The following is a 20,929-nucleotide window of genomic DNA, read 5'->3' as shown; positions in this document are numbered from 1 at the left end:
ACCCGAAATTATAAGCGGAAAGAAAATTGATTCTGTTGAAGATGTTGTTGGTTTTCAATTTGAAAACAGTTCTGGTGTCAACTGCTATGCTAATGTTGTGGTTAATGTTTTCTTTTCTCTAGAAACTTTAAAAGAAGAGATTGTGGTCAATTCGGATCAAAGATTTTGCAGTTTGTTGAATTCTGTGTTAGAGAAATGTAGCACTGATAGAACAAAAATAGAAAGTGTGTCTGAAATTCGAAATCTGTTAGACAAATGTTCAGGTCAAATGCAATTCTCTCAAAATATTCAGCAAGATTGTCAGGAGTTTTTAATGTATATGCTTGATGTATTGCAAGATGAAGGTGTAGATGTAGATCACCTGTTTGGCCTTTCTTATCAATGGCAGCATGACTGCGAGAACTGTAGGGTATCAAGTACTACTAGTGTAGACTCAGAAAGATTTATATATTTAACTTTGCCAGATAGTAAATCAGTGTCCTTTAATAAGCTAATAAAAGCAGCCGATCACAACATGGAGTGTAGCCAATGTAAGTCTGGAATGCTGTCCACATTATTTATACGAACATATGGCCAGTATGGCATTTTAATGTTCCAACGATGTAGGCCTGATGGAACAAAATTGACAACTTTAATTAAAAATTTTGTGGCTTCGCAGTTGTCAATATCAGGAAGGACTTTTGTAACTGCAGCAATTATATATCATGACGGTCCTTCAACATCAGGACATTACACAGCTTATTTGAAGTCTAGACACGGCTGGTCATTCTGCAATGATTCTGTTTTAACTTTAAAAAAAATTGCCTTTTGACCTTAAAAATTCTTACCTGGTGTTTTCACAACCAAAATTTAGGGTAGGAATCTCGGGATTTGCTCTGAGGAATTTCAAGAGGTTCTAATGGCTCCTACACTATTTGGCCTTGAGGATAAGTGTAGTACAGAGTGAAAAGTTAATGTGGAACATGAGTGAGCAAGAAGGGTGAGATATTACTAGTACAGGATTGTGAAAGTGATCTTGGACGTTTTCTTTCTGAAAGTTGCGGAAAAAGAAAATGATGGGATTTGCTTAGAAGAATTCCAAGAGTTATAAATGGCTCTTACACGATTTGGCCTTGAGGAGAAGTGCGGTAGGGAGCGAGAAGTCATTTATTGTATGTAACATATTTGTCAATACGATGGAGCTTTTCTTTCAGAAAGTGGCGGGCAGAAAATAATAACAGCACAACAGAGTATAAGCTGTTCATAGGACATCCTTCGACGTCATGGAAAGTAAGTTACTTTTCAGGAGTTCTGATTTCTGATTGGTTACGTTATATGGGTTTTTTAAACACAATCATTTTGATTGTGGTTTTTTTCCCCCGCTGTTATATGATGAATACCTTCAACTCACTGTTTTTAGTGAAATTTGATATATTCTGAGAACGGCAAAAATAAACCATTTAACATGTATAATTATTTCTGTACCTTTTTGTATTTATGATATACATTTAGAACTGTGTAGGAGGCATGGAGAAACTGAGGCTTCTGTAAGTGTCAAGGGAGGTGAGTAATGTACATTGCTCTGTTGCATACAGTCCTCACCTTCTGCGTACTCTTGGAAATGCTAGACTAAATCTGCACAATGAGATACCTAAGCTGAGGAAATACAGGTGATGTGATTGTGAAATGAGCAAAAATATTTGCACGTTTTTCAATTATATCACCTGTGTTTCCTAACATTACGAATCACATTGTGCAGATGAGGTTTAGGCCTGTCCAGGGACATAGAGGAGGTGTGGCCTTTGTTCAAGAGTGCAGTGGACATGACTCACTTCATTGGTAGGCCTGCACATGTATTATCTCCTCTGTACTCTTCAATAAGCCTAAATTTCATCTGCAACCCTGAGTAGGCCTCACCTCAAACAAATCTCTGGATAGGCCACACCTTATCGGCATCCTGAAACAAAATGTTAGGGGCAGGTTTATGATGGCCGTGCGCCTCTTTTGCGCCGCCATTGCGTCACTTTTGTGACGCAGCAGCAGTGCTAAAGATGCACTATGTTGCAAGATTGGCCTCACTTCATCTGCAACAAGATACCGTCAGTTTAAAATGTATATATTTAGGACTGTGTAGGGGGCATGGAGAAGCTGAGGCTTCTGTAAGTGTCAAAGTTGTTGCATACAGTGTTCACCTTCTGCGTACTCATTCATATGCTAGACTACTTCTGCACAATGAGATACCTAAGCAAAGGAAACACAAGTGATGTGATTGTGGATTGAGCAAAAAAAATTGTACGTTTTTAAAATACATTACCTGTGTTTCCTAACATTACGAATCACATTGTGTAGATGCCTCACTCAGTCTGTATCTGACACTCTTTCCTTCACTTCCTATGTCTGCTCTCTCTCTCTCTCTTTTCCTTATTCACCCTTTCCTTATATAGTTTACCTTACTCACTTTCTTTTAGTAGCTTACACAACTTCAATTTAGTTTACTCTTCTATCCTTCTTTTCTGTCACTGAAAGTATCTTCTTTTTTTTCTCTAAGTAATTTACTCTATTTAAATTTCTTTTTGTCTCTATATATTTTTTATTATTTTTCTGAACATTTTTTTACTTTGTTTGTATTTTTTGAACGGTTTTATATTTTTGCGGGTTTTTTGGGGGGGGAAACAAAAATGATTCATTATAAAGGGCTCAACAGGAGCAAAAAAAAAAAAGATCATTTATTTTCTGGGGCGTTTTGGACAGTTGTGATTGTCAATTGCAGCATTGATTAAATTGACACTACTCTCCCTGTAGCAAATCAATTTTTCGCAATAAATGCATACAAATTTCACTTCTCCAAACTTCAGCTGAATATTTGGGACCGTCTCCCTCGCCTCTGGTCCCATCAGTGCCTGTTGATGTGATGTACTGGCCACAGGACGGGGGTTATCGTGCAGGTCACGTACCTGCGCAGCACTATAGTTGATAGGGTGCCACCTGTCCATATGGCGATGCATGGTATAATTGCCATAACTATATTTTTTATCTGTCCCTCTGGACAGATCTTTTTTGCAAATAAGGCAAGTTACATACCGAGCATTCACTTTTTTTTGGCCCCGGGGATATTTGAAAAATTGCCAAATAAAATTCTCTTTGACACGGGACCTCCTAGGCTCTTCTGGCAAAAACTGCCTCTCTTCTTCCTCTTCCTCTTCTTCCTCTTCTTCCTCCTCTTCCTGAACCATAACCTGAGGAGGTGGTCCTCTCTTCCTATGAGGTGGTGGTGGTGGTGGGGGTGCACCAGCTGAAGCTACAACACTTGCCATTGCTAAGTGATGAAAAAAGGTCTTCCTCTCACAAAGATGAAAGTCAGAGTGAGGAAACAAGGAGGGGTTTTCATCATTTGGGAAAAAAAATAGTTCTAAACCAATGAAAAGTGTTATTTTTAGGTCACATGACCTAGCCTTACATCATTAGGAAACCAAAAGTGAAATGAACCAATGAAAAGTGTTATTAACAAGTCACATGACCTGTTATGCTTACGTTACGCGCTCTGCGCCGCGCCCCGGATCGCTTCCGGGAAGCTGTGCTTCGCGCCTCGCTTCGCGCACCGGAGCGCTTCCGGGTGCGCTAACGCGGCACGTCATATGACGCATTACGCGACAACGCGATACGTCGCGCTTACGCGACGCGTCACGATGTTGTTTTCTAACGTGGCAGTTGCGCAAACGGAACGTTTACCGGTTCGCGGACCGGGTCGCGGCAGCAAATTGAGCTAACGGGAAGCTACCCGGTTCGCGGACCGGAAGCGAAACAAAAAAAATTATTAAAAAAAAATACATTAAAAAATTGTATTAAAAACATATAAAATATATTTTTCGATTTAAAGAAGAATACATTTTAAAGCTTTCGATATTTGCTATTAAAAACCATTGAAATTCACTGAAAAAACCATAGGTTATAGACCATATATAGTTAGGAATTAGCATTTACAAAACCTTGAAAATTCACTGAAAAAACCATAGGTTATAGACCATATATAGTTAGGAATTAGCATTTACAAAACCTTATTTTACTCACACAAAACCATTGAAATTCCATATATAGTTAGTTGCACTAACTATATATAGCGCACCCGCAATCCACTGCTGATGATGTCACATATTACATCATTTATGACATGGTCAGTGACATCACTGATGACATCACTGATGACATCTCAAATGACATCACTGAGTAATTCCAACAATATCAACACTATGCCTGCCCTAAGCTCTAACACCATGGCATCAGGCGCTGTTAATAATGAAAGTGGCAGCGATATTTCATCTATAACAAGCGCACCCAGTATAGATTCTTTGTCATCTTGTTCTTCCAACTCGGATTTAAACTTAATAGGACTGGAAACACTCAACCTCCAGCAAGAAATGGATGTTGTAGTGGAGGAGAGGCTTCAAACCTTGAGGTCATGGCAACCCATCTCGCAAACAGACAGAGGAGGAACCAAAAGCACGACGGCGCAAACGGAAACAACACCAGTGCTCAGCAGCAACAAAAAAAGAGAAAAAAACATGGGGGAAACGTCGTTAACGGACAATACGATTATCAATCTTTCCAATGTTACCTTAAATAAGGCGGTAGAACAACTACTATCATTGGGATTGAATTATTCACCTGTGCAGAGTTTCAATTATGCCATGACCAGGGTTGATTTATTTTGTTTCATAAGGAAACTAAAATAAAAAAAACATTTTGCTTTGCAATCAGCCAAAGAGCTTAATAAAACTGACTTTTTGAGCGAAGAAAATGTATCCGGCGGCATCAGTCAACTATGTGCTGCTGACACACATACTTTTCTGGATGCAAACGACCTGCTTGACTCCCCCGATAACACAGAAATTGATCCTGACGAGGCCACACAAAGTCGCTTGAGGAAAATCTCCATTTCTCAAATGGGTGCAGGCCTGAGCCCATTCAAAAGTAATTCAAAATACATTCCTCTAATGCCGAAGGATGCAATAGACATCTTTCATGACTGCGTTACTAACGACATTAAAAAACTTTACACCAAGGTCAACAACAATCATAAAAGAAAAAAAGAGGTATACATCAAATGCGCCTATGATAAGTTGATGAAAAAATTAGCAGACAACTATGAAATCGTGATCAAAAAATCAGACAAAGGGGGCAATTTAGTAATTTGGCCCAAACAGGATTACATCAGTGAGGCCAAACGTCAACTTGATGACCCCCAGTGCTATGTAAGAGCCTCACACAAAGATTATGAGAATGCCAAACATAAATTAAACAAGATGTTGAGCCAGTGGAAAAAAGATGGGTTAATTTCATCTGAGGAGCACAAATTCATGTGTATCAATTTTCCCGTCTTGCCATCCCTTTACCTTATTCCAAAGGTACACAAAGCAGTACAACCAACGCCTGGAAGGCCTATAGTGTCTGCTATCGGCAGTGTGGGGGAGTACATTGATTTTTTCCTCCAAGACTTTGTAAAACAACTTCCAAGCTTTACACGTGACACCAGTGATTTTAATAGTAAAATTGCAGCCATTGAATGGGATAATGATATGTGGCTCATCTCATTAGACGTGGAGGCGCTTTATACAAGCATTGATCACGGACAAGGACTTTCAGCAGTGAAACATTATCTTTCCAAACGATCGATTAAGTATTATGAACACAACAAGGTCATTTTGTATCTCATGGAATGGTGCCTCCACAATAACTTTTTCTCTTTTGGCAAAGAGATTTTCAGACAGCTCAGAGGGGTGGCGATGGGGGACTGCTTCTCTCCCAGCTATGCCTGCTTGCACGTTGGCTGGTGGGAGGAGCAGGTCCTCAATGTACACCATAAAGGGTGGATGGATAACCATGTAATTTGTTTCTTGAGGTACATTGACTATATTTTTATTGCTTGGAGAGGTACTAAAGAGGAAGCCCTTACATTCATACACGAGATAAATTGTAACACTCTTAATCTCAACTTTACGGCGCACATCGACAAAAACAGAATTCAATTTTTAGATGTTGAAGTATATGTCGCCAATGGCACCCTCAAAACCACCCTACACAGAAAACCTACTGCGGGCAATGCCACGCTGCACGCAACCAGCATGCACCCTAGACACACCATTGCAGGAATCCCCTATGGTGAGATCTTGAGGTTAAAGAGAATTTGCAGCTCTCCTTCTGATTATGAAACTTGCCTAAAAGAACTTATGATACGGCTAAAGGCAAGGGGGTATTCCGATGGTATTTTAAAAGCAGCCCTTGATAAATCCTTATCTCGGTCCAGAGAAAGTCTTTTTCCCACCATAACTTCTGTTGAAGAAACCCCTATCATAACAGACCCTCCAGTAGAATGCCCACGCCTGATTACTACACACAGTAGAGAGGACAGGAAAATCAAGTCCATCATTAATAAAAACTGGCCTATTGTCCTTAGTGACCACGTACTTAATACTAGATTGCCGGCCTCTCCTACTGTCACCTTCAGATGTGCGAAAACTATGGGTAATTGTTTGGATAGAGCAGCCCCTGAGCTTAAAACGAAAATATCTTGGCTACGACCTACGCAGGGTTTCTTTAAATGCTCAAGCTGCCGTGCTTGCAAATTTGGCACTACCATCTCACATTATTCCACTCCATTTAGCTCCATTGCCAAACCTATTTTGGGAAATTTTTCCTGCAGAACTGACCATGCTGTTTACGTTCTGACATGCACCTGTGGGCTTAGATATGTTGGTAGCACTAAGCTCCAGGTGCATATCAGGATATTACAGCATTTACGGGCTATATTACACAGTGACCCGGCATATCCGGTCGCCCGGCATTTCAAAAGGGCACACAACAATGACCTCACATGCTTGAGTTACTTTGTGATTGGAGCAGTTCCGTTGCAGAAAAGAGGGGGAGATCATGAACTCCAGCTCAGAAAATTGGAAAGCAGATTCATTTTGGAGCTCGACAGCCGTTGGCCGAATGGGCTCAACAATATTGAAGAAATGCACGATTACTTATAACATTAGACTGCTTATCCCTAGATATTTCTGAGTTGTTTCATGAGTAATCTATTTCTATTCATTTAATTTCCCTTTCTCCTCTTAGTGACATTTTCTCCTAGTTAGGTTCCCTATTAGGAGAAACTAGATTTAGAAGAGTGGTAGAAAGGGTTGGGTGAGCAGTGATCGTTTGGTGATTAAGATGATTTGTACCGTTGCTTATATCATTGTATTGAAGTTTCCAGCTCGCTTGCTTTGATATCTATATATTAATTGTTTATACCAGTGTACTATGAAATGTCTTTTAACTTTTTCTACTGGATTTTAGATCAAGTTATATTGTGTCATGACATGTACCTAATTATGGGGTATGATACTATTTTTACATATGCCCATTTTAAAAATTTTGATACTTTTTTTACCATCTATGATCTTAGGGAACCTATAATTTAGCCATACTGACATTCATGAAATTTAAAATTCAAAATATTATATATGTATGAAATTTGATGGTATCCTTGTTCCGATGGTAATGCGGTGGATCCTCGCACTTTGCACTTTTTGATTCACACATTTTGCACTTTTTCACACTTTTTTGCACTTTATCTCTCGCTGCTAATGCACAGATTTGCACATGTATAAAGCCATGCTACTAATAACTTGCTGCGGCAATTATTGAATTGTTGGTGGTCTTTAGAATCATGAGCATTGTATTTATACAGTCTTTTAACATATTTTGTTAATCTTAGGAAATCCAGATTGGTGATGTTTAACAATACAATAGTCTTTACAAAAGACAAAAGATATACACATACAATTAAAAGCTGGAACATTGCAACACCCAGCCGAGTATACAATAGTCCCATGCATTAAAAACAGTGAATCTACACTTCCAAGACAAGCATCATAACATAGCTGCGTTCCTGGAAATTAACCAGTGAATGATGCCCCAAGTTAACATTGTATGAAAAAAAAGGGCAGAAACATATATTTTTTATATTTTATAAAATCATTTGAACTCTTCGTTGAAGGGTGAAAACATACAGTTTCAATAAGTAATGCATTATTGTTTGTAGTTTGTTATGGGATGGGTACAAAACATCTCTTAATATATGTTAAGAGGGTAAAAAATCTAATAATTTGAGAACCTCTTGGTACCTGAAGACAAAAAGACCCAAGATGAGGAAAGTGCACCTACCAAGAGATAAATCAATGTCCAGGATAAGGTGTGGAAACCAGTTGGGTTGCAGACAGCTCTGTCAATCTCTATTTTCAATACTGTAAACAAAAATCAATGAAAAAATGATGAATGAACAAAAAAGAAAGGCCCATATGTGAGTGAAGAAAGGGGAATCAACAAGGGAAAGAACCAAGTGTGCAGGTAAGCTATACTATCGCGGCAAAGAAATCATGTTCAGAGAGTCAGCATTGATGATCCAAAATAGAGACGAAAAAAATATACCACTTACACAATGGTGAGTATCCACGTGAATATTCACGAAGCAATTCAGTCACTAAGTGTCATGTGTACGCGGAGTCTTGGCAAAGGTACTATGAAGGGGGATAAGCCAAAAAAAGTCATATTATGTTATTGTAATTAAACAAGACAGTCCAGTGTATAGGGTCCTTTCAAGGGAATATTCTTAGATAATAAGTGACTCGTGCACAACTATATAATTTAAACTAAATTGGAAGAACTAAGCATAGGCAAAGTGGCAAAGCCAAAATACAGAGAATTGTATACCCTGCTTACCTATAGATATGCTATCAACGTTAATCAGAGGAAATGGTTTAACATCCAATTATCTCATCAGAATAAATATATGGTGCACCAACAATACGATGTGCACTAGATCTGAATAAACGAAGAGAAAAGAGAAGACAACAATAATTATTGAACGTCATGTTGTGTAATTGGGGTTGGGAGAAGAAGGGTGACAACAAATATAATAGAACATACCTATGGATGGCCAAAAGCCCCTTACAGCCAATATTCTGACATCAAAAGAAAATATTCATGATTCTTCCTCCTTAGTTCTAAAAATCAAAGACACAATAATTCAAGACAGTCCGGTGTCTGGAGTCCTTTCAAGAGTTTATTCTTAAGATAGTAAGTTGCTCGTGCACACCTGTCTAATTAAGACTGAGTTAGAAGAACTAAGCAGGGGCGAGGTGACAAAGCCAAAATGCACAAAATTGTAGACCCTGCTTACCTATAAGAACACTATCAGTGTTTATCAGAGGAATGATTTAACATCCAATTATCTCATCGGATAAATATGTAGTGCACCAACTCAACGTTGTGCACTAAAATCTGAATAAACGAAAAAAGAAGAGAGAAAACTGCAATCATTATTGCAAGTCATGTGGTGTAGTTAGGCTTAAAGAAAAAGGGAAACATAAAATAATAGAATATACCTATAGATTGCCAAGTGCCCCTTACAGCGGATATCCTGACTTCAAATGAAATTATTCATGATTCTTCCTCCTTAGTTCTGAAAATCAAGAACACATCCAAGAGAACAGGTGATGTGGTCATAAGTTTGTACATACTGTGAACATAATAAGTACAAATTAAATTAAAGACCCTAAATACAAGGTGTGTCCATGTATTGCTTCCTTAGATACAGGAATTGTAGAGCTATGACTTGTGCCATCAGGCCTAACCTTTTGGATTGAGGGCAGTTACCAGAGTTCCCCATTTCTTAAGACCAATAAGCAATACATACAATTTTCTTTTGATGTCAGAATATCGGCTGTAAGGGGTTTTTGGCCATCCATAGGTATATTCTATTATATTTGTTGTCACCCTTCTTCTCCCAACCCCAATTACACAACATGACGTTCAATAATTATTGTTGTCTTCTCTTTTCTCTTCGTTTATTCAGATCTAGTGCACATCGTATTGTTGGTGCACCATTTATTTATTCTGATGAGATAATTGGATGTTAAACCATTTCCTCTGATTAACGTTGATAGCATATCTATAGGTAAGCAGGGTATACAATTCTCTGTATTTTGGCTTTGCCACTTTGCCTATGCTTAGTTCTTCCAATTTAGTTTAAATTATATAGTTGTGCACGAGTCACTTATTATCTAAGAATATTCCCTTGAAAGGACCCTATACACTGGACTGTCTTGTTTAATTACAATAACATAATATGACTTTTTTTGGCTTATCCCCCTTCATAGTACCTTTGCCAAGACTCCGCGTACACATGACACTTAGTGACTGAATTGCTTCGTGAATATTCACGTGGATACTCACCATTGTGTAAGTGGTATATTTTTTTCATCTCTATTTTGGATCATCAATGCTGACTCTCTGAACATGATTTCTTTGCCGCGATAGTATAGCTTACCTGCACACTTGGTTCTTTCCCTTGTTGATTCCCCTTTCTTCACTCACATATGGGCCTTTCTTTTTTGTTCATTCATCATTTTTTCATTGATTTTTGTTTACAGTATTGAAAATAGAGATTGACAGAGCTGTCTGCAACCCAACTGGTTTCCACACCTTATCCTGGACATTGATTTATCTCTTGGTAGGTGCACTTTCCTCATCTTGGGTCTTTTTGTCTTCAGGTACCAAGAGTTTCTCAAATTATTCGATTTTTTACCCTCTTAACATATATTAAGAGATGTTTGTACCCATCCCATAACAAACTACAAACAATAATGCATTACTTATTGAAACTGTATGTTTTCACCCTTCAACGAAGAGTTTCAAATGATTTTATAAAATATAAAAAATATATGTTTCTGCCCTTTTTTTCATACAATGTTAACTTGGGGCATCATTCACTGGTTAATTTCCAGGAACGCAGCTATGTTATGATGCTTGTCTTGGAAGTGTAGATTCACTGTTTTTAATGCATGGGACTATTGTATACTCGGCTGGGTGTTGCAATGTTCCAGCTTTTAATTGTATCTGTATATCTTTTGTCTTTTGTAAACACAGCCCTGAAGAAGTCCCGGCAGGGACGAAACGCGTCGGCTGTCCTATTCTCACTTTATTGAAAAATAAATCATCTAAACAAAACGGACTTTCTGGACATTCACATTTGTAAAATGTTCATGGATAACCTGTTCATTTTATGGTGCACCTGTGCTTTTAATTAACTTATGTTGTGGTTCTCTTTTGAACTGGCATTGTGTTGGCGGGTGTCGTATCGGTGTGCACATGATCCCCACCCAAGGGTTTAGATAAGGGGAATTTTTTCACATAAGTGGCAAAAAAATATTTGTATCAGGTGCATTTGTATCAAGGTTCCGCCATCCACCATGCTATAGAAATACAATAGTCTTTGTACATGTTTTAGAATGGTTCACAAAGTCAGAATTTCCTTCGAATTACTTGGATTTAACCAGTAACGATAGTTTAAGACGCAATGCTATACACAGATATATATATATAAAAAAACTAGCAGCGACAGTACTTTTTCACTGTTTTGCAAACACATGCAACACTGGAGGTCACCACCAGGGGGTGGTGACGTTTTCTAAAATAAGTGTATAAAAGAGCATTACAAACGTAACTATGTTGCAGCGTGAACAAGGGCACCTTGGCCCGAAACGCGTCGCTGGTTCTGTGGGTGATGTGTCAATAAAATTACATCTTGCTGACTTTGCTGGTCCGTTCCTCTACTTGCTGGCGTGGAAGCGTGGGCTGCGAGCACAGAGCGTGCAGAGGAGGAGTTGTGCTTTCATATATACATACATATATATATATGACCTACTGACGGTTGCCAGTAGGTAGTCATAGTTAGTTAGGTTTAAGTTGGATAATTAATTCCTCTTCAATCCTGAGGGTCTCAGGGGGCCAACTAGCCCACCAGGTACCTACAGTAAGCGCCACGGAGCTGCGTTATAGAGTGTTGTAAAAAGGGGCATGGCCTCTGAACACCTCTCTGCAATGCAGCTCTCTGGCGCATACTGGAGGTACCTGGTGGGCTAGTTGGCCCCCAGGGACCCTCAGTATTGAAGAAGAATAAACTCCCCAACTTAAAACCCGCCACAGGGTGTGTTTGCAGACATGTCACCTAGGGCCCCTCCGCCTTTGTTCACCATTGTGCAAACACGCCCCCTGGCGAGTTGTAAGTTGGGGAATTCATTCCTCTTCAATACTGAGGGTCCCTGAGGACCAACTAACCCACCAGGTACCTCCAGTATGTGCCAGGGAGCTGCGTTGCATAGAGGTGTTCAGAGACCACGCCTCTTTTTACACCTCGTTACAACGCTGCTCTGTGGCACTTAATGAAGGTACCTAGTGGGCTAGTTTGAGCCTAGTGACCCTCAGTATTGAAGAGGAATTAATTCCCCATCTTACAACTCACCAGGGGACGTGTTTGCACAATGGTGAGTAAAGGGGGAGGGGTCCTAGGTGACATGTCTGCAAACATGCCCTGTGGCGGGTTTTAAGTTGGGGAATTTATTCTTCTTCAATCCTGAGGGTCTACCAATGCCTCTGTAGCCATTGGTAGAAACTAGCATTTAAAAAAACCTTAGAAATTCACTGAAAAAAAATAGGTTTCAGGCACGTTATAGTTACAAATTAGCAATTAAAAAACCTTTGAAATTCACTGAAAAAAACATAGGTTTTGGGCATGGTATAGTTAGGAATTAGCATTTAAAGAACCTTAGAAATTCACTGAAAAAAACCATAGGTTTCAGGGGCGTTATAGTTAGTTGGACATTTCACTCTTACAAAACCATTGAAATTCCCCCATTATAGTTAGTTCAGCTAACTATAACTAGTAACTATAACTATAACTAGTGCGCCCGCAATGCACTGCTGATGACGTCACATATTTTAAATGCTCATTACTAACTATAACTTGCCTGAAACCTATGTTTTTTTTTGTGAATATATTCATATATATATTTATATATATATATTACCTACTGGCGGTCGCCAGTAGGTAGTTATAGTTAGGATTGTTTTCCATAGGAAATCCGCAACATTCTATTGGGAATAACTTTGGCGCAGATTGAGGGATCTGCCTGTAATTTTCCTCAAATTTGCCTTGCTGCGCTCCGCTCCTTACTATGGAAAGAAGTTCCGTCGTGGGCAATTAATCTAAAATTAACCACTAACACTTTTGAATAAAATAAGAGGTGACAAGTAAACAACAATTATTTTTTAATATTTTTAAGAAATATTTTTTATTTTCTGATAATTTTTTTTAAAGTTCTTTTAATTTCTCAGTTTTTCTATATTCTTCACTTCATATCAATTCACATTAAACATTTCATCACAAATACAGTTCAAATATATACATTCTATATGTAGAAAAAAAGAATTGATTATGCAAATTACCCAATCAATAACAATATACTTCTGAAAAAATGGAAAAGTTCCTAATAATATACACTCACTCGACAACATTTATCATCAGTCATACCCACACCATATATAATAACACTAGACAAAGGGAAGAGAAAGGGCTGAATTCGAATTGGCCAGAATGTAATGCCAAATATTAGGTCTCAAAGGCACAGTTAGAGACCCTGCACAGGTCTACGCGCGTTTCGGCAGCCGAATGCCGCCTTCTTCAGGACCTCTTCCGTGACAACATGGTTCAAATACTCTAAGGGACCTATAATATATATAAAATATACTGTCACCACAAATACTAATGTGTCTAGAAACACCAACAAACTACATCTCTATATATAAAAAACATTGCTAAATACATCACGACAATTCAACAGGTGACCCAAAACTGGTTGCACAATTAGGAGAGATAAACAAACAATTCATTGTCTCAATGCGTGAAGAATTCAAAGAGTAAGGCACTTCCCTAAGGAGATAGGTATATACGCAATAACCTTGAAATATAGACCTGGGATCATATAAATGTCCATATTTATCGAAGGTGACCGTTGTTTATTTAACCTACTTTCTGAACAAAATCACAGTCCAGCTCAGGGTTTCTAGAGGAAATCATTAATTATAGCACGGGTTTCATTAAGCCTCTACAGATAGTGTCTCACTATATATAAGTGCGAGTTACTCACGGTTTAAAAACACATTTTTATTCCTTCACTTCGGTCCATTGCATTGGAAAGACTAAACAGATTTCTTGATAAATATTCGATATGTCTTGATGAATGTCACAATCTATTTTTCGTGAAAAACTGCAACCTGTAAAGTAGTGCAGGAAATGGTGTAATTTGGTTCATATTCCAATCCAAGTTACTGACACTATTGCCAGTGCAAAACTACCTTTTTTTGTGTGCTCTTACCAGAAAATGCGGGTTGGCACTGCGTGAAGTCTGTAATATCGTGAGGGGAGGCGAATCCTTTGAATTGCTCTAGGAAGGTATTTGCCTATGTTTAAAGCTGTAACAACATGTAACAAAAACCATGAATATCTACTCTCTTAGGATCCATTACAAGAATCATGTAAGATAAAAAAGGCGTGTGAAAAATATCGGAGACCTCCCTCTGTCCATACAAAGTATATGTTAATAACACGAGTCTATGTCCCTGAATCAACTACCCGAATGATATATTTTCTCGAGTGGCACTTACTTGGATTCTAAGAACGTGTAGCCAAGGATCTCTCCTACCGGCACCTCCTCCCTCTCGTCCAAACGTTTAAAGGTACTTGAATGTGGCGTTTTTAAAGACCGAGAGTAGTTGCGTAGTCTCGCGATAATCTCGTGATCCCGGAAGCAATCGTAAATCCCGTAAAGAGCTAAAACTAAATGTCCGTGGAGTCACATGATCTTGTACACATCCTCTGATACTGGAAATGATCAAAAAATCACCAGATAACTAACGATAATTTTCAGACTCCCGATGGTATATTAAGAACATTGAAACAGTCGCAAACCGATCAAATTACTAAAAATAAATGACGCACTTCAAAGAGGTTGGACTGGGGTTTATAAGGATTCTTAATGACGCGAGCAATGTCACGTAGGGCACTCTGTTCAAAGACACGTACTTCCGTCCCAACCATGTCTAACGTGAGGGTAAATGTTGAGGGGGGCTTACAGTTGGATAAATTACACTCTTCCTCATACAAAGGACGATCTACAAAAAATCTGTTCAATCTGACCTTTCTGAAGAAGGCGAACAAATCCTCGTGTAACTTAAATTTATTCATATGTATACTTGGAACAAATGATAAACCCTTACTCAACACGTCTATTTCTTCTGCGTCAAGGCAGATGGATGAAAAATTGTAAATCAGCAAACTCTCAATATTACTCGAGGGAAAGGTTGGGGGGGATTCGTCAAGCGGGGGCCGAGATAAAAGGGGGGTCCCAAAACGTGTTTTCCCCATGTTAATTTCCATAGGGCGGTTGGACTCACTTTTAGCCCGAATGGCTGAATGGATTTCCACCAAACTTGGCAAAATTGTAGGGACTGGTAGCCCGATGTGCCTTTGCTATGTCTCAAGATATGTGCTCCAGTGGATTTTGAGTAATTTAGGTTTAAAAAAATATATATCTATAAGCGAGCCCCGGTACGCGTACCGGGGAGCGCACCCGGCGCGCTACGCGAATTCCCGCACGGAAAGCTGATTGGCTCTCGGGTGTCCGTCAACATTGAAAACAGTCTGGAGCGGCCGCCATCTTGTGTCTCAATAGGATCGAGACACAAGAGGTGGCAAAAACAAAGGGGGAAATGACCATAAGGGGGTAGGGTAGACCCCCCCTGACCCCCTAGGTTTGATGTGGGGGCCATAAAAGGGCCCCGTGGGGCAAAAGATAATTTTTTTTCCGATTTTCGCGGGGGGAGAGCCCGGTACGCGCACCGGGGAGCACACCGGGGAGCGTACTTTGGTGAGAAACAGTGAAAAAAGTTAAAGTAATCATTTTGAGTGATCAGAGGTAGGGTAGCCCTGAAAAGAGCTTTTGGGTTCTGTGGCTGATTTAGGTACCTACAAGTAGGTTCCAATGTACAGTCTTAAATTAAGGAGGAATATTCTATTCCCCTCATCTGAGAAGTGCACACCATCTGCTCTGTAGATATCTTGCATGTTGTTACAGAAGTTATTGTGGTATATGGAATCTATACCGTAGTCTGTCAGGAAAGCAGAAACAACATGGAGGCAGGAGATGAAAAAGAGATGTTAAATACACATTGGAGATAATATAGTGGGAGAAAGGAAGTAACTATGAGCAAAATTACTATGTAACACAAAAAAGTTGCACAGTATACTATAAGTCTCACTTTATATTATATTCATTTTGGTACTATTTCATGAATTACATATAAAAAAGAATAATGTCTAGAACAATTTTTAATTATTAAATAGAAATGTATTGCTGTGATTTTTCAAAATTTAAAAGAACTTCAAACATTATATCGTCAGAAATGTCCTCATTTTCAGTCCATGATTCTATTTCTTCCACACAATTAACTAACTCTTCGTCTACAGACTGATCCATAAAGTCAAAGTCTTCCTCAGGATTGTTTTCCAGAACAATTTCGAAAGAAATATTTGCTTCTACTTCCGTTTTCTTGCTGTAAACTGCATTAAAAATAAATATATCAGTAGAGTTAGGGCAGTGTTGGGTTTAAGTTTGGACAGGTACTTCTGAGTTTTTAACAGTGAAGTTATCTTTGGGCAGTGTATGGTATCAGGCAGGAAGTCGAAATATCTAAAAAGTGTATGTGAAGAAGCCTAAGTAATTTCATAATTATAACAGAGAAGCCTAACTCAATCCATAACTATAACAGAGAAGCCTATCTCAATCTATAACTATAACAGAGGGACAGTAAATAACTATCAGAAAACGTTTTTACAAATTAACTTAAAGTGCCCCTTACAAATTAACAACTTACCTTCTTAAAAGGTGATGAAGATAAATGGAGAAAATTCTTTCAAGATGTACCTCATGTAGTTGTAGTCAAAATGGCCGTGTTTCTCTATCATTTTTCATTTATATTCATGTACATAACCAATTAAATGTCAGGAAAAAAAAGTAGAAAATGAAAGTAACATTTTAATTGGTTGTAAATCCTAACAGTTCATATGTGTTTTTGTCATGTAATTTACCTCAGGATATTTAGACAGGGCTACAGCTCAAATGGCTCAATGGAATTCCACCAAATTTTTGAAAATGGTAGGGACTGGTATGTAGTAGGGCCTATTCTATATTTGGTGAAAGTCTCTCCAGTGCTTTTTATGTAAATTAACTTCCTAATTTTTTGGGGAGCGCTCACCGGTGCGCGCCCCGGTACGCGCACCGGCAGCGCTACGGGAGTCCTCCATCTTGTGTTTCGGTAGATTTGAGACACAAGATGGAGGACAAACAACGTTGGGAATGGGTAAAAGGGGGCACGGTTTTCTGAGGGGGGCTTAGGAGGCCCATATAGGCCCAAAAAAAACAATTTTTCTTTACATTTTAGCGGGGGAAGCACCCGGTACGCGCACCGGGAAGCGTACTGGGGAGCGTAATTTGGTGAAAAACAGTGAAAAAAGTTAGAGTAAAGTAATCATTTTGAGTGATCAGAGGTAGGGTAGCCCTGAAAAGAGCTTTTGGGTTCTGTGGCTGATTTAGGTACCTACAAGTAGGTTCCAATGCACAGTCTTAAATTCAGGAGGAATATTCTATTCCCCTCATCTGAGAAGTGCACACCATCTCCTCTGTAGATATCTTGCATGTTGTACCGCAAGTTATTGTTGTATATTGAACCCATTCCATAGTCTCTCATGTAAGCAGAAACAGATTTATTCACATTTTTCCGTGCTTTCTCAAATTGCGGACAAAATTGGTTAGACCACTTCCATTTTTGTCTTTGGCATATATTGGAATATACCAAGGCAGTTTGAGTAAAAAGTGCCATCAATTGCTCAAAGGTGTCCTTTAAAAGCATTTCCAGACCTACCCCAGTCAAAGTGCCTAAGTCATTTCCACCACAGTGCAGAATTATGAGGTGAGGGTGTGGCAGAAGCAAAAAGGTTTTCACCAATGGTATCAATTGATGACATCTCAATCCTCTTTGGCCAATCCATTTTATGTCTACATTTGGTAAGTCAAGGTTGTGAAAATTTCTGGTAGCTGCATACCTTTGAGCCCAGTGGATGTAGCTATGTCCAATAATCCAGACAGAATACATGGTAAGAGGAGGTTCTGGTGCAGTCAGATGAAGTGTGGGAATGAAATGGCAGTTGGAACAGTATGAGTTTGTAAAAAAAAAAACTGTGGAGTTTCAGTGCTCTTGAATCACAAGCAATGATTGGTGGATTCAGATAGTTGAAAACTGGACGTTAGGGTGCATGGTTCTGTTCTGTGAATGGAGTAATTTGAATGGTTAAGAAAAAGTAATTTAAAGAAAGATTGCAGCGGATAAGCTGGTGTATTGAGAGGTCCAACATCCTTGCTAAGTTCATTTGCAACATTGTAGAATAAACTTTTAAACCTAAGAGCTCAGTGAGGAGGGATTTGCTATGGTAACAGGTAGAAAGGGCTGAGGGGGGGAAGGGTGTTGGTTTTAAAATAGAGAGGGAAGAGTTTTGATTGGTTACCATGAGCAATATGTGTGTAGAATTAGAGGTTTTCTGAGCCATTCATGGTTGCAGTGCTTGGAGTACATACCTTTTGCTCTGGTAAAGAAATATTGGTGTGTGTGTTTGACACTGTTCTCAATCCCCCAAAGCATTTGTAAATGTGAGTAATAATTCATTTAATATAGATAGAGACTTGTATACTCTATGGAGAAGATTTGGAAACAAATTGTGGTTTTTTAATGTTTCTTTGTATCATGTTTTTTAATAATGCTTGGTAAAAAGTTTTTACTGTATAGAGGAATTGTATTTTGTAAAATTGTGAAGTTTCATTAGTGAAATAGAATGCTTGTACATAGGACTTGTGCTCTGTTTCTAAAATGTTATTGAAAAAACGATTTTGGGGCAAATCAATGGGTTTCAGAAGTGAAATTGAATGCTTGTACATAGGACCTGCATTCTGTTTCTAAAATGTTGTTTAAAAAACGATTTTAGGGCAAAACAATGGGTTTCAGTAGTGAAATTGAATGCTTGTACATAGGACCTGTGCTCTGTTTCTAAAATGTTATTTAAAAAACGATTGTAGGGTAAATCAATGGGTTTCAGTAGTGAGATTGAATGCTTGTACATAGGACCTGCGCTCTGTTTCTAAAATGTTATTTAAAAAACAATTTTAGGGTAAATCAATGGGTTTCAGTAGTGAAATTGAATGCTTGTACATAGGACCTGCGCTTTGTTTCTAAAATGTTATTGAAAAAACGATTTTGGGGCAAATCAATGGGTTTCAGTAGTGAAATTGAATGCTTGTACATAGGACCTGTGCTCTGTTTCTAAAATGTTATTGAAAAAACGATTTTGGGGTAAATCAATGGGTTTCAGTAGGGAAATTGAATGCTTGTACATAGGACCTGTGCTCTGTTTCTAAAATGTTATTTAAAAAAATAATTTCAGGGCAAATCAATGGGTTTCAGTAGTGAAATTGAATGCTTGTACATAGGACCTGCACTCTGTTTCTAAAATGTTATTCAAAAAACGATTTGGGGGCAAATCAATGGCTTTTACATTTTTGAGAAGGAATAAATAGTGTGTGCATGATTACATACAAATATTTGAACCTTTCACAATCATGTCACCTGTGTTACCTCAGATTAGGAAGCAGACTGAGCTTCTTTGCTGTTGGTTTGTGTCATTTTTTGGGTAATGCTTGGTAGGAATGTTTGCAAGAGAGAGGAAATGTATTTTGCAAAATAGTGAGTTTTCAGTACTGAAATGGAATGCTTGTACATAGGACCTGCACTCTGTTTCTAAAATGTTATTCAAAAATCGATTTTGGGGCAAATCAATGGCTTTTACATTTTTGAGAAGGAATAAATAGTGTGTGCATGATTACATAAAAATATTTGAACCTTTCACAATCATGTCACCTGTGTTACCTCAGATTAGGAAGCACACTGAGGGCCCTATTTATGAAAAGTGACGCATCGCTGCGTGAAAACAGCGATGCGTCACTTTTCACTGCGCACTCCTTGCGACACCAATGATGCGTTATATTTAATGTATGACGCATCATGCCGCAAGAACTTACAGATAAGTCAGTATTTCTGACGTATCTGTAAGCGCAAAAGTGACGCATTGCTGGAGTGTAACAAAAGTGACGCAACTCCAGCAATGCGTCCTTTCACATGGGGAAAGCCCCATGTGAAAGGGCTTGCGTCAGTCTAATGCCTGCTGTGAGGCAGGCGCAAGATTTTGACGCAACAGCGTCCTAAAAGTGACGCAGTGAAATCTCATAGATTTCACGGCGTCACTATTACGAGCCTTTTTGCGGGGGAACGCCCCCTCTGCATACATTATACCTGATGCAGGTATAATGTGGCGCAGGGGTTTAAAAAGTGACGCATCTACCTAGATGCGTCACTTTTTAAATATGGCGCAACAAGGCACATGTTTTATGCTGCCGATGCATCATGTCACCTGTGTTACCTCAGATTAGGAAGCACACTGTGGGCCTTATTTATGAAAAGTGACGCATCGCTGCGTGAAAACAGCGATACGTCACATTTCACTGCGCACTCCTTGCGACACCAATGATGCGTCATATTTAATGTATGACGCATCATGTCGCAAGGACTTACAGATAAGTCAGTATTTCTGACGTATCTGTAACTCCAGCAATGCGTCCTTTCACATGGGGAAAGCCTCATGTGAAAGGGCTTGCGTCCGTCTTATGCCTGCTGTGAGGCAGGCGCAAGATTTTGACGCAACAGCGTCCTAAAAGTGACGCAGTGAAATCTCATAGATTTCACTGCGTCACTATTACGAGGCTTTTTGCGGGGGAACGCCCCCTCTGTATACATTATACCTGATGCAGGTATAATGTGGGGCAGGGGTTTAAAAAGTGACGCATCTACCTAGATGCGTCACTCTTTAAATATGGCGCAACAAGGCACATGTTTTATGCCGCCGATGCAT

The sequence above is a fragment of the Lissotriton helveticus genome, chromosome 8, assembly GCF_964261635.1.
Source record: "Lissotriton helveticus chromosome 8, aLisHel1.1, whole genome shotgun sequence".
Classification (NCBI taxonomy): Eukaryota; Metazoa; Chordata; class Amphibia; order Caudata; family Salamandridae; genus Lissotriton; species Lissotriton helveticus.
The sequence above is the reverse complement of the archived record's forward strand: the minus strand, read 5'-3'. Positions refer to the sequence as shown.